General features: G+C 44.8%; 1 long non-coding RNA gene across 1 annotated transcript; it reads left to right on the top strand.

Annotated features, from left to right (window-relative positions):
* The first annotated feature begins 266 nt into the window (after positions 1-266).
* On the top strand, positions 267-1242 carry LOC127229072 (uncharacterized). The gene is made up of 3 exons (XR_007835107.1): positions 267-316; positions 835-895; positions 1157-1242. It is a non-coding gene; the product is annotated as an uncharacterized LOC127229072 (long non-coding RNA).
* The last annotated feature ends 16512 nt before the right edge of the window (positions 1243-17754 follow it).

Below are 17754 nucleotides of genomic sequence, written 5' to 3' on the forward strand. Positions count from 1 at the left end.
CCTCTGAGAAAGGAAAGGTTCCGAGCACGGGTTCCTGTGTCCCCTACATCAAGCATGCTTGCAGGGTCACTGGAGCTGATGTGAGGTGGCCATGATGCAGGACACGAGGGACCTCTGGTCTCAAGAACAACTGTTGGTAGTTCAGAGCTGAGCATCTGCTTCCTGACACAACAATGACCAATGACATCCATGGTGGCCCTCACAGAGACACTTTGCCCATATTGTGGATCAGTGAATGGGGTTACAGGTGCTGTCTTTCTCTGTCAGGTGAAGAGAAAACGCATCAAGGTCAGGAAGAAAACCAGGACCATGAGAGGTAGGCTAATTCCTTCCCCTTCAAGGTGACTTCTTCACCAGCCAAACCTGCCCCCAGTAATGACACCAAATGAGTTGCAGAACCCTCAAGGATGCTTCTCCTTCGAAGGAACCAAGTACTGAAGACACTTCCCAGGTTCTGGGTTCAGAAAGAAGCTATGGGACAGCCAGGCCTGGGTGCACCCTGGGAGAGATGGTGTGAGAGGAAGGGGTACCATTTTGCCTGATTTGAAGGCTAATGGGTTGATAAACCTCTCTGAGACATTTTCCTATTTCAGGACACTGGCCCCTCCCTCCCCTCCACATGGAGATCAAGAAGCCATGGAGTTTCTTAGAAGTGGAAGCACCTGGTCCTGCCACACTTGTGCCTTGCTCTCGGTGCATTTGTTCATGCAGGATTACTCACAGAGCCTGAGCTCCTGTTTAACTTTTCATTTCTACTGAAGGGACATTTCATTCAGTCTGTGGTAAGACACCAGGTCCCTCCTTACCCCGCCATAACCCAGTCTCCATTTCCAGGTTACAGAGGCTGCAGGAAGAAACCGAAGGAGGACAAGGTACTGGTTTCCCTTCTGCACAGGTGAGCCATCTCCATTCCCTCTGGTCCTCACTCCTTGTGAGGTCTGTGATCACCCAGACCAGGGCATAAAGATACCAAGGGAAAAGGGGCCCTCGGGGTGAGTGGGTCATGGGTATAGTGCTGGAGTGGAAAAGGGCTTTGTAAAAAGAACAGTGTAGGACATTGGTTGTGATGGTCTGTGAGGGCTCTTCCCTACTCAGACTGCCCAGCCTCCTGTCCCCATGTTCTCCTGGCTGCAATGACATCTCCTTTCTCCCACAGCACAAAACAGAGGCTTGTCAATATCATCAGCTTTTGCAGGCTCTTAAGACAAGATGCCTCAGGTGAAGACTCCAACCCAGAAGCTGACAAAGCTCACCTGCCACCTAGGCAGCCCACAGAGGAGTCTGTGGCCACCAAGCCCCTAGAGGCTTCCTCGGCTCATCCCCAGGAACACCTGCTGCCCCAAAATTCTAAAATCTTGTCACCTGTCCTGCTGGATTCCTCAGCTTCTACTGAATCGCAATTGTTCATGAGTGACTCTCAGGCACCCGGAAGATACCATTCACCACCACCATCACCGCCAAGGGCACCTTCCCTCCCATCTCATCCTCCTGACCCTGTGGCTTGTCCTCCATGCATTCAAGATCCCAGCATGATATCCCCTCAGTGTGAGTGGAAAGTGCTGTGGAATTCACAAAGTGCACCTTTGAAAGGTTTGCCTTCTCCAATCCCAACATCCCTAGGCCTTGACCAGTCACATAGGCCTAACTCAACAATTCCAGGCTCTAATGACTTTAGCAGGCCTACTTCAACTACTTCAGGCCCAAACAACTCAAGCAGGCCTACCTCCAGAAACCTAGGGCTTGAACAAACAAGCAGGTCTGTCTCAACAATCCCTGATCTTGAATATTCTGGAAGGCCTACCAAAACCAAGTCAGACCTTGCCAACTCACATAGGCCTACAACAACCACACAAGGCTTTGACCAAACAAGCAGGCCTGTCTCAAGACCTTCCTGGTACCAGCTAGCTGCCAAAACCTGGGGCCACTCCAATTTATCCCATGGAGATTCCATGCAAGACCATCTTTGTCTCAGCCACCAAGAGGCCTCCTTCTGGACAGGCCCCTCTTCCAGGCAGATAGAGGCTGGGGAACTCTGTTTCATTGACCCTGAGCTGGAACTTCAGAATAGAAAGGGGGTGGAGCTGAAAGTTAACAATGGGATAGGAAAAGAAAACTCTGACCATGCTTTGGGCCCCATGGGAAGTATGCTGGAGTCTTGGATCAGCAGACAGACCACCACCACGACACAACAATTCTGGAGCAGAAAATGCACATCAGAGAAGTTTGCAGGTCACCAGCAGTCATTCTGCCAGAAGGCCTCGGGTGATCATTTCCCCATGAAATACAGCCAGCTTTTCTGGGGCCTCCCCTTTCTCCACAGCGAGTCCCTTGTGGCTACTGTCTATATGGCAGGGTCCCTGCAGGATTTCCCCTCTATCTTATTCAATGTTCTATCTATATACATCCCAATACACGATCAGACTATGGTACCTCCACAGACTACCTCCTCAAAGCCCCTGCTTCATCACTCTGTCAAATCCCAAAGTTTGACTCAGAACTTCCACTCCACCCCAGCTCCAGCAGTGCCTGAACTCCAAATCCAAGCCCCTGACCCATCCTCTCCCCGAAAGTCACCATGCCATCCATCTCTAATTATGGATTATGGGACTTCTCGTAGTACATCACCAAGGTCTCAATTCTCTGTCCCACCTGCTGTTCAACACCTAGAGCGCCACCTTTTAAGGAAGCAACAGGAAAGTAGAAGCGAATTACCAGCCATGGTGAAAAAATCCTGGGAAGCATGTAATCCACGCACTTCAAGCAGTTGGTTGGCCCAGGGCCATGAGTCTGTGGTCCACCTCCCGGGGGAATTCATTAACCCCAAGCTCCGGGAGCAGCTGGAACAGCATTTAAAAAAGAGCTTCATACAGCACCAGGGCCAGTGGCCTCAAAAGGTCCAGCTATCTCTGGAACTGATGAAATCACAGGACAAACTGGCAGGGATGGTTGAGGCAGAAGTTAATGGTCAGCGTTCTAGTTCCTCATCACTGGCAGATGAAAGCAGCCAGCATCCCTTGAGTGTTCCATCAGAGGGTCCAGAGATGTTTCAAACTCGAAGAGGTTCAGGCAAGGATGTGACAAAATGCCTAGGAAGATTTGAGAGAGATCATTACTGGAGGTCCGAAGGTCACCAAGGCAAATTTCTTGAAGAAATCTCAGACACACAGGAGGAAGCATACCATATGAGACCCCCAAGAAGAGATTCACGAACTGTTTCCCCAATAGGACCAGGAAAGAGGCAGCTAGAACAAACCCTGAAAAACTACTCACGCAGCAAGTGGAGAGGTACCAAAGAAAGTAAGGTGCCAGTGGCCATTTATCAATGTAGCAGTGTTGACCATGCTACAGTCCCTCATGCCAACTCAAACACAAATATGAACACTTGGAAAAAATCATCCATGAATGATGCAACCATCTGCAAAAAAACCTCCGAGGCTTCCTTCCTAGATACCGGCACTCAGAAGGTGCTGGAAACACATCTTACAAGACGCCTGGTAAGGCACAGATGGAGCCTGCCCCTCAGAGGCCTCAAGACCATACATGTATTCAATGAGAACAAAGCTACATCTTCACCGTCCAATGCCTCTTTGTCCTCCTGGGACTCTAGAGGAATCTGTACTAACAGAAAGTCCAGTGTCCTGGCAGAACCTTTTCAGAATGAGAACACCGCAAAGGAGAAAGTGATGGAAATCAGCAGCACTGTGCAATCTTCTACACCGAAGGCGCCTCCTGCTCTCCAGCCAGAATTTCTAAAGGAGCCTCCAAATTGTGACAACTCTGGACATTCTGAGGCCACTACAACTGTCCAGGAGGATGACTTGACTTCCCTTTCTACCTCTCATAGTCTCGTGGGCAGAGCCTGGCACCGTGATAAAGTCCTTAGACCTTGGATACACAATCCAGAGCCAAGTCCAGGCCTAGCCAAGGGTGTGTATGAACCACAGAAGAGTGAGGGTATGGCCTATAAAGAAATGCATGAAGGGGTATTAGTTCGGGAGTTCAGTGTGGCATCCCAGTCAACAAGTATCAGGGAGATCGGACATCTGGAAGAGGCAGAAGAGGAGGATTCATCCTACTGGGCATGTACCACAGACGCTGGGGAGATGACAAAGTCTCCAATCAACAGTGACTCTCTGGAGACCAGTGAAAGTCCATCCCATTCCAGACCCATTGCTCAGGGTCCAGAAGACTCGGGCGTGAGCACACCTCACTGCCTGGCACCTGGTGTTGTCCTGCAGGACTGTGCAACTGGAACATTCCTTCAAGACTGTGCCCCTGAGGTTCTGCTTGCTGCAGATATGCTGGCTTCAGGGGCCTCTCCGTCCTTCTTCAAGGACATGAACCCTTTGTCCTGCAGAGAAAATCTCACCATGATCTCCAAACCTCAGGAACCGTGGACTTGCCATATCTTTGGTCCAAGTGACAAAAAGGAATATGGAAGTCCCCAGCAGGAAGTACAGCTTTCAGGGATGAGGCCAGTCCAAACACATGGGTCAAATAACCATGAAAAGAAGTTTGGGGACAAGATTAAAAATGCCATTGTTTCAATTTTGACAGCCAAAGACAAAGGACAGGGGGACTTACTGCAAAATGCTAAGGACTCAGGCACCTGCCAAAGTGGAGCATCAGGCTTGAACAGATTTTTCAGGTCCCGACAGGTCACTGAAGCTCAGGACCTCATGACATCTGTTGGAAGGGTTCTGGAAGATAAATTGGGGATTCACCATGTGCATGCTTCCTCACAGAAGAATGAGCATCCAGACACACCTCAAGCTCCAGTTAGTAGGCAGGTCTGCTGTGACAAAATTCCAACTGCAAAGGCAAAAACAGCACAAGATAACACTGGTTGTGTTCATCAAGTTAAACCCAAGGGACACAGCCAGCCTTTCACTGACAAATGGATGCGCCCTGCTAACAACCGGGCCCAGGTGTCCAAAGAACCTGTGTCCCGAGCCAGTCAATATCAGCACAGGGCACAGGCACGTCCTTTTCCAAGCACACCCATCCACTGTCCTAGGCACTGCCCCTGTAGGAGTCGAGTCTCCGGAAGAGGAAGTGCTTTTCCATATGTGAAGTAATTAAACTTTTAGACATTACTTTCTCTGTGTATGGTTTATCTGGAGTTGGTGTCTGTAGTGCTAGGCCACAATGAAATGTCTGCCTGGTAATACATTAATACTGCTTCTGAAATAGACGGCTCCACAAACAGGAGACAGTGACATCAGATGTCTCATCACCTCCTAGGTCCATTCTTGTATTACTATTAATTACACTGTAACTATGGAAACCGAATCCTATATGATGTTTTGGGGTAGTCGTGGGGTGTGGTAACTCACCTCTACAAGACACAAAGAGGAAGTCTTTAGGATTATGGGTGCTAGGTCAACCTTGTCAAACACAAACAGGAAGTCTGTAGAATTAGTGGGAGCCAAGTCAACTGTATGAAACACCTCCCCAAGGGCTAGATCACCTGGCCTTTCTTCTCATTTTCTGTAACCTGACATTTGTGTAGCTGTGTACAGAGGCACCAGAGTACCATCCCATGGTCTTCACAGGTCACAAAGCAGGTATAGTAATGATGACAGCAGTTGTGTGGCATCCTTGAGTTCAAATCAGGGGAATCCTGACCTATGGATATCTTGCCAAGAAAGAAATGGCCTATGGATGGTAGGGAGGCCATACTCACCTCACTGGAGGCTGCCAACAAACTGAGTTCTCTAGCACCTCCCAGCTCAGTCTGTGTGATGAAATGGTGTCACTGTCCTACGCCTGTCTTCAATGGAAGAATGGTCAACATGACACACCTTTCCGCGAGCAGGGCAGCTGCAGACACCCCTGGTAATTTGTCATTTGCCCTCTGGTCCAGTGTAGACCCAGGCACAAAAAGACAAACATGTTATGTACTCACTCATGTATGGATTTTAGACATAGAGCAAAGGATCCCCAGGCTGCAGCTCACAACCTCAGAGAAACTAGGATACAAGGAGGACACTAAGAGAGATACTAGGCTCCCACACAGAAGAAGAAAGGGACAAGGTCTCTTGAGCATAGTGGAAGCACGGGTGCCATGGAGTGGACAGGAAATTATGAGAAAGAAGAGAATAGGAGAGTACAGGAGTATGTAGGGACCAAGAAGATTGAGTCTGAGGAGAAATAGTAGAGGGCAAGAAAAGAGATACCATAATAGAGGGAGCCATCAATGATAAGAGAAAACTGGCACCAGGGAAATGTCAACTAACAATCTGAGCAATAGTGGAGAGGCTACCTTAAATGCTCTTCCCTGATAATTAGATAGATAACGACCCTATATGCCATCTAAGAGCCCTTATCTAGTAGCTGATAGAAACAGAAGCAGACACTCACAGCTAAACACTTAGCCGACTCCTGGAATCCAGTTGCAGGGAGAGCGGAGTTATGAGCAAATGGGTCAAGACCAGGATGCAGAAACCCACAAAGACAGCTGACTTGAACAAGGGGGAGATCATGGACCCCAGACTGATAACTGGGAAACCTGAATAAGACCAAATCAGACACCCTGAACAGGAGTATCAGTTTGAATGCCTGTGCAGTTTATCTGACCTCTGAAAGTGGAACCAGGATATATCCCTGGTTCATGAAAAAGACATTTGGGGGCACATTTCCCATGGAGGGATACTACCTTAGCTTAGAGACAGTAGGGAGGTCCTAGGCCCCACCCCAAATGACATTTTGATGATTCCCTCCTGGAAGGCATCACCATCCCTGGGGGGGATGGTAGGTGGGGGAAGGGATGGGAGAGGAAGTTGGGAGGGATTGGAGGGGAACTCAGGGGTGGTATGGAAGGATGGGAGGAAGAAAGAAGTGGGATCGATATGTAACATAAGAAAATATACTAATAAAAATAGAAACTTCCCAGAATTTCAGAAACAACTCCCAGAGAACTTCATGGACCAAAACACAAAGATCCCCAAACATCTCCATAGAGACTTCCCCAGGGGAACCCCACAGAAGGAGATTGCTTCATACTCCATGGCAGAAATCCACTGAGAGAAACCCCTAGAATCTTTGCATACAGCCAACCAGACACTGTTACACACTTCCTCAACACACAAACCTCACGCAACTTTCAATTGCCTGGCAGAAATCCACATACACTCTAGAGTCCCAGAGATCATCACAGACCCAGCCACACACCCACCCAGATGTCTACAGATGTTTTCAGACAAGCTCATACTGGGAGAGAGTAGAGACTAAGATCTCTGTAGGCTGGAGGAGAAACTCACAGAGAACTCTCAGTTCCTTCCAGGGTTATTGACACTAGCATCTACATACAGATCCCCAGAAGTACACTTAGACCTCCACAGGCATGCACACAGTCAACCACACACAGTTCTGTGGAGGAAACAGAGAGACATCACCCACACACTGGCTCTTCGCCAGCCCTGCCTTTGGACTAGGTATGCACTGCTGTTAGTTCTTGCCAGTGGACTGTGGGACACTGCACAGCTACCTGTCCTGTGGGAAAGTCACCTTTGCCTGACCTTTCACTCCACAACATGGTAACACCACACGTGGAAACCAGCATGACCTCTAAGAGCAAACCCCCAGCAGCTGGGCCTTTCTCCCAACAGCTGGCATACACAAAGGAAACACTCTTTCCCAGCACCCTCCATCAGGACCCCTGCAGCAGAGCCTTGCACAGCACATCCTCAGGCCCTGACAACTCTTCCCCGTACAACTCTACCCTTGCTGCCAACACAACTAAATGAAAAGAAAGTACGTGCACACACTCAGCTTGAGGGTTAAGAATGCTTCTGAAGGAGATTCAAACTCAAACAGATCCTCGAAGGGAGTCTGAAAGAGAATGTGACTTACCAAATGTGCCATAAAATCCTCTCGGTCCACAGGTGCCCACACCATACTTCTTTAACGATGCTAAAGCTGCGGCCTTTATGGAAGCAAATGTGATAATGATTTCCTGTTGGTGACCCTGACCACTCTCCCTATTCTTCCACCCACTCGGCAGACCTCACCATCCCTTTCCCTTCTTCCCTGTAACTATGGCAACTCCAACCAGTCAGGTAATGTGTCCCACTCAAGGGCCCATGTCTCCTCTTCCTCTCTCCGGCTCCCCCCTTTCTGTGACTACAATTCTAACACTGTTCAGGAAACACAGATTAGTGAATGACAGACATGACTGAAGCAAAGGAGAAATGACACTGTCTGCTTCTAAAAGCCCAGTGACCACTGGTCCTCCCTGAGGATGTCTGCCATTCCCATTCCGAACAGGAGCTGGGCAACTTGTCGCATGCTCTCTCTACTACCCAGGCCTGGCTTCCCATGGTATGGATGTCAGGATCACTGATCCCAGCAGACTCTCTACCCTGCATGCTTCAGGCCATATTTTGAATCTGTCAGAAATACTCATATGAAATGATGTCCTCCCTGACGACCATGCCTTTCTTATATATTTGCAGCTGTTAGCAGTGTCGTATTACACTTCAGTACTACCTGCTACTCGCCTTAAACAAAGGTTTTCCAGCAACCCAAGAAAATTAAAGGAGGTGAAGTTTACACATTCTTTCCCATTCACCACGATGTTGTGAGTTGGCGGTCTGGGGAGAGACAGGGAGTGGTTCACGTCAGCGCCCATCTGGGCACAGGAGAACAGGCTCTGCACCACTATGCAGTCATCCCTCCCGATCCGCTCTCCACCCCTTTCCTGTGTGTTTCTTCATAAACCAGAGATGGCAGATTAGAAGTCAAACATCTCCCCATTATGTCTGTTCTTTAACAAGCTCCCTGTACAGCTTAAAAAGGGAATAAGATGTCAGCGGGTTGTGGGAAAGACAGCAGATGGCTGGGATTTGGTCCTCAGCACAGACATGTGGCTCACACTGCTATAGCTACAGCACCAGGAAAGCTGATGCCCTCTTCTGGCAGTCACAGGTACTGCAACATGTAGAGTTCACATTCATACTGAACTCATACTACATTCACTCAAGCAAACATCATACAAATAAATTAAGAATAAATCTAAAATTAAGAAATAGATAAATGAAATATAAATCTTGGATATTATACCTTGTTTAAAAGGAAAGTAGCTAAATACAAAGGCTAAAGACTACAATAAAACAATCAGGGAAGAAATATAAAATGATCAAGATCAAAGGCAAGGATAGGCAGAGTGAGTTATAAATTTGTAAAAGTGTTTTTAATCATCATCTACACATCCCTCTGAAGTCACAATTCATTTCTGAAATAAGGCTAAGATGTCCTTTGAAAGAATTCCCCTGTGTCCTCTTCTCTCTCCTCGAAAAAGAATAAGGGTGGCCAACCAGACAGGAACCAGATGTGCTGAGATGGGAGAGAGATTCCTAGACAAGCACCGACCCTTTGTTGATGGAAGGAAACAACACAGCTTGACAGAAGAGACAGATGCTTTCACACTGTTGTCCAAGTGAGGAGAGGGTTTGTGCCCTCGAACCGTCGCTCTAGTTATACTACTAGCTGGCTGTGTCTGCAGCAGGGTTGAAATGTCTGGGACACTGATCTCACAGACACTATTTATTTAGTTATACACGTAACTGGTAACCCAGGAGAGAAGTACAGAATCTGGAAAGCCAGAGAAGAGACAAAATCAATTGACAGTATTACCATATAAAATGTAAGAAGACACCCTGAAATAAGGCAAAATTTGCTTTATTTTAAAATAGCAAAAAGGGAACTCCCTGGGTTGGCCCCTGATCCTGCTGCTCCTGTGTCCGGTCCCCATCGAGAGCACCCTTGGAGCTCTGATACACCCCCACCCATCCCCACCGCCAGCCTGCCCCCCCTACCCTGTGCCCTACCCTACCCACGGTCCTGCCACTCTGGTTGAGCACTGGGACAGAGGGTGGAGCCAACGGTCCACCCTACTTCGGAGACTTCTCAGAGCAACTCTGAACAAAGGAGACCTGCCTATCCACGCGGGACCACCCGTAATTTCCACCTGCTTGGTTTCTGACCCCACCTCCAGTCCTCTGCTGGAGTCTCAAGCCCCTTCCAGAGATCCTCCTATCTCTGTGGGACCACTGTGAGTACCTGCTGGCATCTTCTACTGGATCCTCATCCTTGACCCCACCCTTGATCCCCTCCTCTCTGCGGAGAAACCTCGTAGAGAGCTTGGACCACACAGAGCTACAGATACTGAATCTCAGACCTACATAAGCCCATCTGGGACGTACCATAGAGAGAGGGAGAGACCCCACCAACACCTACTGGAAGAAGCTATGGGAAGAAGGCAATACAAGAGAACACCTAACAACAGAAAGAAAAGCATGACACCACCAGAATCTAGGGAATCTACACCAACTAGAATGGAACACAACAACAAAGCAGAGGAAGCAGAAGGGTACGACTTAAAAATTACCATCATAAAAATGATAGAGGCCCTCAAAGAAGATGTGAGAAAATCCCTTAAAGAAATGGAGGAAAAAACAAACAAAAAAGTGGAAGAAATGAACAAAGCCAAGAAAAAAACAATTAAGCAGGTGAAGGAAACAGTTCAAGACTTGAAAACTGAAATTGAGAAAATAAAGGCAACACAAACTGAAGGAATGCTGGAAATAGAAAAGCTGGGCAAAAAATCGGCAACTACAGACACAAGCATAACCAACAGAATTCAAGAGATGAAAGAGAGAATCTCAGGCGCAGAAGATAAACTAGAAGAAATAGATTCATCGACCAAAGAAAATCATAAATCCAAAAAATCCTTAACACAAAACATCCAGGAAATGTGGGACACCATGAAAAGGCCAAACCTAAGAATAATAGGCATAGACAAAGGTGAGGAAGCCCAGTTCAAAGGTGCCGAAAACATATTCAACAAAATCATCGAGGAAAACTTTCCAAATCTGAAGAAGGACATGCCCATGAAAGTACAAGAAGTATACCGAACCCCAAATAGGCTGGACCAAAGAAAAAAGACCCCTCGACATATAATAATCAAAACACCTAGCATACAGAATAAAGAAAGAATATTAAGAGCAGCGAAGGAAAAAGGACAGGTAACATATAAAGGCAGACCTATCAAAATTACACCTGACTTCTCCATGGAAACCCTCAAGGCCAGAAGGTCCTGGATAGATGTTCTAAAAGTATTAAGAGAACACGGATGCCAGCCTAGGCTACTATATCCAGCAAAACTCTCAATCACTATAGATGGAGAGAACAAGATATTTAATGACAAAACCAGATTTTCCCAATACGTATCTACAAATCCAGCCCTACAGAAAATATTGGAAGGAAAATTCCAACCCAAGGAAGGTAACTATGCCCACAAAAATGTAGGCAACAGATAATCCAACTATACCAGAAACCAAGGGTAAAGCAGAACTAATATATTCACAATACCACTGCCAACAACAAACCTAAATCAAACAAGCATCAACAATCAATGGTCCTTACTCACCCTCAACATTAATGGTCTTAACTCACCTATAAAAAGACACAGGCTAACAGAATGGATACAAAGACAGAATCCATCCTTCTGCTGCATACAAGAAACACATCTAAGCTTCAAAGATAGACATTACCTCAGGGTAAAGGGTTGGGAAAAGATTTTCCAATCAAATGGAAATAAGAAGCAAGCAGGCATAGCTATCCTAATATCTAACAAGTTAGACTTCAAATCAAAATTAGTCAAAAGAGATGAAGACGGTCATTTCATATTCATCGCAGGAGAAATCCATCAACACAAAGTCTCAATTCTGAACATCTATGCCCCTAATACAAAGTCACCCACATTTGTAAAAGAAACACTACTAAAACTCAAAGCTCATATAAAACCTCACACACTTATAGTGGGAGACTTCAATACACCACTCTCAACACTAGACAGGACCACAAGTCAGAAACTCAACAAAGAAACAAAAGCATTAACAGAAGTTATGTCTCAATTGGGGTTAACAGACATCTATAGAACATCCCATCCAAAGACAAAAGAATAAACCTTCTTCTCTGCTCCACATGGAACCTTCTCTAAAATCGACCACATACTGGGTGACATAACAAACCTCAACAGATACAAGAGAATAGGAATAGTCCCCTGTATCTTATTGGACCACCATGCTTTAAAATTGGAATTCAACAACAACACAAATAGCAGAAAACCTGCGAACTCATGGAAACTGAACAATGTACAATTGCACCACTCCTGGGTCAAGAAGAAATAAAGAAAGAAATTAAGGACTTTCTAATATTCAACGAGAATGAGGATACAACATACCCGAATTTATGGGACGCCTTGAAAGCAGTGCTATGAGGGAAGTTCCTTGCACTAAGTGCCCATATGAAGAAAAGAGAGGATAGTCACATAAGAGAATTAACAGCCCAACTGAAAGCCTTAGAACAGAGAGAAGCGAATTCACCCCGTAGGAGTAGATGCCAGGAAATAATCAACTTGAGGACTGAAATCAACAAAATAGAAACCAGGAAAACAATACAAAAAAATCAATGCAACGAAGAGTTGGTTTTTTGAGAAAATCAACAAGATAGACAAACCTTTATCCAAATTAACGAAAAAGCACAGAGAGAACATGCAAATTAACAAAATCAGAAACGAAAAGGGGAACATAACAACAGACACAGAGGAAATCCAGACAATTTTCAGGTCATACTTTGAAAATCTGTATTCCACAAAAATTGAAAATTCAAAGGAAATGGACAAATTTCTGGATAACTATCACTTACCAAAATTAAATCAAGAACAGACAAACAACTTAAACAGACCCATAACCCGCAATGAAATAGAAGCAGTCATCGAAAGCCTTCCAACCAAAAAAAGTCCAGGGCCAGATGGAGTCAGCGCAGAATTCTACCAGACATTCAAGGAAGAACTAATACCACTACTCCTCAAACTGTTCCACAAGATAGAAACAGAAGGTTCATTGCCAAACTCTTTTTATGAGGCCACAATAACTTTGATACCCAAGCCTCACAAAGACACAACTAAGAAAGAAAACTACAGACCAATATCCCTGATGAACATTGATGCAAAAATACTCAATAAAATACTGGCAAACCGAATTCAAGAACACAGCAGAGAAATCATCCACCATGACCAAGTAGGCTTCATCCCTGGAATGCAGGGATGGTTTAACATACGAAAATCTATCAACGTGATCCACCATATAAGCAAACGGAAAAAGAAAAACCATAAGATTATCTCGCTAGATGCGGAAAAAGCCTTCGACAAAATTCAACACCCTTTCATGATAAAGGTCTTGGAGAGGTCAGGGATAACAGGAACATACCTAAACATAATAAGAGCAATACACAGCAAACCAACTGCCAACATCAAACTGAATGGAGAGAAACTTAAGCCAATTCCTCTAAAATCAGGAACAAGACAAGGCTGCCCTCTCTCTCTCTCTCCATATCTCTTCAATATCGTACTAGAAGTTCTAGCTAATGCTATAAGACAACAAAAGGAGATCAAGGGGATCCAAATTGGAAAGGAAGAAGCCAAACTGTCTCTATTTGCAGATGATATGATAGTTTACATAAGCGACCCAATAAACTCTACCTGGGAACTCCTACAGCTGATAAACACCTTCAGCAAACTAGCAGGATACAAGATAAACTCAAAAAAAAAATCAGTAACCCTACTTTTTTCAGACGACAAAGAGACAGAGAAAGAAATCAGAGAAACATCACCCTTTACAATAGCCACAAGCAACATAAAGTATCTTGGTGTAATGCTTACCAAACAAGTAAAAGACCTATATAATAAGAACTTTGTGGCTCTAAAGAAAGAAATTAAAGAAGATACCAGAAAATGGAAAGATCTCCCATGCTCTTGGATAGGTAGGATAAACATAGTAAAAATGGCAATCTTGCCAAAAGCAATCTACAGATTCAATGCAATCCCCATTAAAATCCCACCACAATTCTTCACCGACCTTGAAAGGATAATAATCAACTTTATATGGAAAAACAAAAGACCCAGGACAGCCAAAACAACCCTATTCAATAAAAGAACTTCAGGAGGCATCACCATTCCTGACTTTAAGCTCTACTACAGAGCTATAGTTCTGAAAACAGCCTGGTATTGGCATAAAAATAGACAGGTAGACCAATGGAATCGAATTGAAAATCCTGATATTAACCCACATACCTATGAACACCTGATTTTCGACAAAACAGCTAAAATTATACAATGGGGCGAGGACAGCATCTTCAACAAATGATGCTGGCACAATTGGATGAGGGTGTGTAGAAGACTGCAGATAGACCCATGTCTGTCGCCATGCACAAAACTCAAGTCCAAATAGATCAAAGACCTCAACATCAATCCAGCCACATTGAACCTCTTAGAAGAGAAAGTAGGAGGTACCCTTGAACAAACTGGTATGGGAGACCGCTTCCTGAACATAACTCCAGGGGCACAGACACTGAAAGAAACAATTAATAAATGGGACCTCTTCAAACTTAGAAGCTTCTGTAAGGCAAAGGACACAGTGGACAAGACCAAACGGCAGCCCACAGACTGGGAAAAGATTTTCACCAATCCTATATCCGACAAAGGGCTGATCTCCAAAATATACAAAGAACTCAAGAAACTAGTCAACAAAACACCAAATAACCCTATTAAAAAATGGGGTACAGAACTGAAGAAAGAATTCTCAATAGAGGAAATCAAAAAGGCTGAAAGACACTTAAGAAAATGCTCCACATCCTTAGCTATCAGGGAAATGCAAATCAAAACAACTTTGAGATACCATCTTACCCCTGCCAGAATGGCTAAAATTAGAGACATCAATGATGACTTATGTTGGAGAGGATGTGGAGAAAGGGGAACACTCCTCCACTGCTGGTTGGAGTGCAAACTCATACAGCCATTTTGGAGATCAATATGTCGGTTCCTCAGGAAAAAGGGAACTAGTTTACCACAGGACCCTCTTAGGCATATACCCAAAGGATTCACATCCATGCAACAAAGACATTTTGTTCAACTATGTTCATAGCAGCACTATTTGTAATAGCAAGAACCTGGAAGCAACCTAGATGCCCCTCAATTGAAGAATGGTTAATGAAGATGTGGCACATCTACACAATGGAATACTACTCTGCAGAAAAAAATAATGGTATCTTGAAATTCGCAGGCAAGTGGATGGCATTTGAAGAAACCATCCTGAATGAGGTAACCCAGTCACAAAAAGAGGAACACAGTATGTTCTCACTCATATATGGATTTTAGACCTAGATCAAAGGATCACCAGCCTATAATTCACACCACCAGAGGAACTAGGGTACAAGGTGTATTCTAAGAGAGTCATATAAAGTCCCTCACAGAACTGGGAAGGGACAAGTCCCCCAGAGCTCAGGGGAAGTGGGGGGCAGCGAATGGAGAGAGAAGTAGGAGAAAACGAGGGGGAGGAAAGGAAAACATGTGCGACCAGGAAGATTGAGCCTGGTTAGGAATAGAAGACAGGAAAGAGAGAGAGAGAGAGAGAGAGACAGAGACAGAGAGAGAGAGAACATAAAAGAGGGAGCCAATTTTGGTTTGAAGATAAAATTGAACACAAAGAAAGGGCTAGAGAACTACAAGACTGCTCCCAACTAACAATTTGAGCTTCCGTGGAAAGGCTATCATAAATGCCCTTCCCAGAGAGTGAGATCAACAACTAACTTCTCCATGGAGCCCTCAACTAATACCTGTTGGAAACAGGATCAAACACCCATACATAAACACTGAGTCGAAGTAGAACTCAGATGCAGATGGAGAGGACAAGACCAGGCAGCAGAAACACATACAGACAGCTTACCCGAACAAGGAGGAGCTAACGGCCACTAGACTGACAGCTGGGAAGCCAGCATGGGACTGACTCAGGACCCCCTGAATATGGGTCTCAGCCAGAAGGACTGAGCAGTCTAAGAGACCTCAGACAGTGGAGCCAGGATGTATCCCTGGTGCACAAAAGGACTTTGCGAACACATCCCCCATAGAGGGATAACTGCCTTAATCTAGAGACAGGAGAGAAGCCCTAGTCCCTACTTCACATGACCTGTCAGATCTACATGACCCCAACTGGATGGCATTCCCCTACATATGGAATTGGGGTGGAGGGATGGGAGGGGAGGGTGTTTAGAGTGCATGTGAGAGGGCAGAGAGGGTAAAAGAGAGGGAAGGAGGAAGGGAGGGAGGGAATAAGGGAGGGAGGGAGGGAGAGGGAACTGGGATCGACATGTAAAATAATAAATTAAATTTAAAAAAATGCTTTGCTTTGGCTCCAAAATTTAAGTTCAAGGACAAGTTACTGGGGAAAAGGATTTCTATTTTTGTTTCCACAGAAAATGAAAAGATGTGGATTCCTTCCAGACTAATGTAGTTTGACCAAGCCAGACCACCTGAAACTGGTACAAGGTGATCCTAAATTCAAAACAGCTGGACAAAGCAGCCCTACAGACTACAGCCAGGATTTCTGAATCTTCTTCGAATCCCCCATGACAGCACCCCTTATCAGCAGGAAGTAGTTTGGAAAGAACAATGCCCAAATTCCCAAATATTGTCTATAAATGTTTGTTTTCATTTAAATCGACTTTGTTATATAAAATAAATTTAAAAAAATAGCAAAAAAGATATGTCATCATATTCAGTACAAAAAACACTATTTTCTTTTCCTTTTGGTTGAGCTACACATTTCCCCCACTCTCCTTCCCTCATCCCTCTTCCATTCCAACCCCTAACCTTCAAACTCTCAATTTACTCAGGAGATCTTGTCTTTTTCCTCTTTCTAGACAGATCCATGTACAACTCTCTCAGGGTCCTCTTTATTACCTATGTTCTCTGGAGTTCTGAACTGCAGGCTGGTTGTCCTTTGCTTTATGCCCATTAACACCTTATGAGTGAGTTCTTATAATATTTGTCTTTCTCAATCTAGGTTCCATCCATTTGCCTGCAAATTTTAAGATGTCTTTTTTGAAAAAAAAAAAAACATTGAGTATATGTACCACATTTTCCTTATCCATTCTTTGGTTTGAGGGCATCTAGGTTGTTTCCAGTTTCTGGCTATTACAATAATGCTAATGTGAACATAGTGAGTGTGCACCATTTGGGAATGTGCCAAAAAGTAGTATTCCTGGGTCTTGAGACAGATTAATTCCCAGTTTTCTGAGAAACAGCCATAGTGATTTCCACAGAGGATGTACTAGTTTACACTCCCTCCAGCAATGGCATAGTGTTCCCCTTACTCTACTTTCTCTCTAGCATAAGTAAGCTGTCATCTGTGGGTTTGATCTTGGTCATCCTGACAGGTATAAGATGGTATCTCAGCATTGTTTTGATTTGCATTTTCTGATGACTATGCATGTTGGTCATTTTCAGTGCCTTTAGGTCATTTTAGATTCCTCTGTTGAGAGTTTTCTGTTTAGATCTGTCCCCCATTTGGGGAAGGGAGGGAGTATTTGGTCTTTTGAGGTCTAGTTCCTTGAGTTCTTTGTATATTTTGGAGATCAGTACTGTGTCAGAGGTGGAGTTCTTAAATATCTTTCCCCATCCTGTACACGGTGTTTGTCTCTTGTTGAATGTGTCCTTTGATTGGCAGAAGCTTCTCAGTTACTGGAGTTTCCATTTATTCATTGTTGCTCTCAGTGTCTGTGTTAGGCATGTTCTATTCAGGACTTGGTCTCCTGTGCCTATGCGTTCAAGTGTATTTCCCACTTTCTCTTCTAAGAGGTTGAGTGTGGATTGATTTATAACTTTGATTTATTTGCACTTGTGTTTTGTGGATG

The sequence above is a fragment of the Phodopus roborovskii genome, unplaced genomic scaffold (assembly GCF_943737965.1).
Source record: "Phodopus roborovskii unplaced genomic scaffold, PHOROB, whole genome shotgun sequence".
NCBI classification, from domain to species: Eukaryota; Metazoa; Chordata; class Mammalia; order Rodentia; family Cricetidae; genus Phodopus; species Phodopus roborovskii.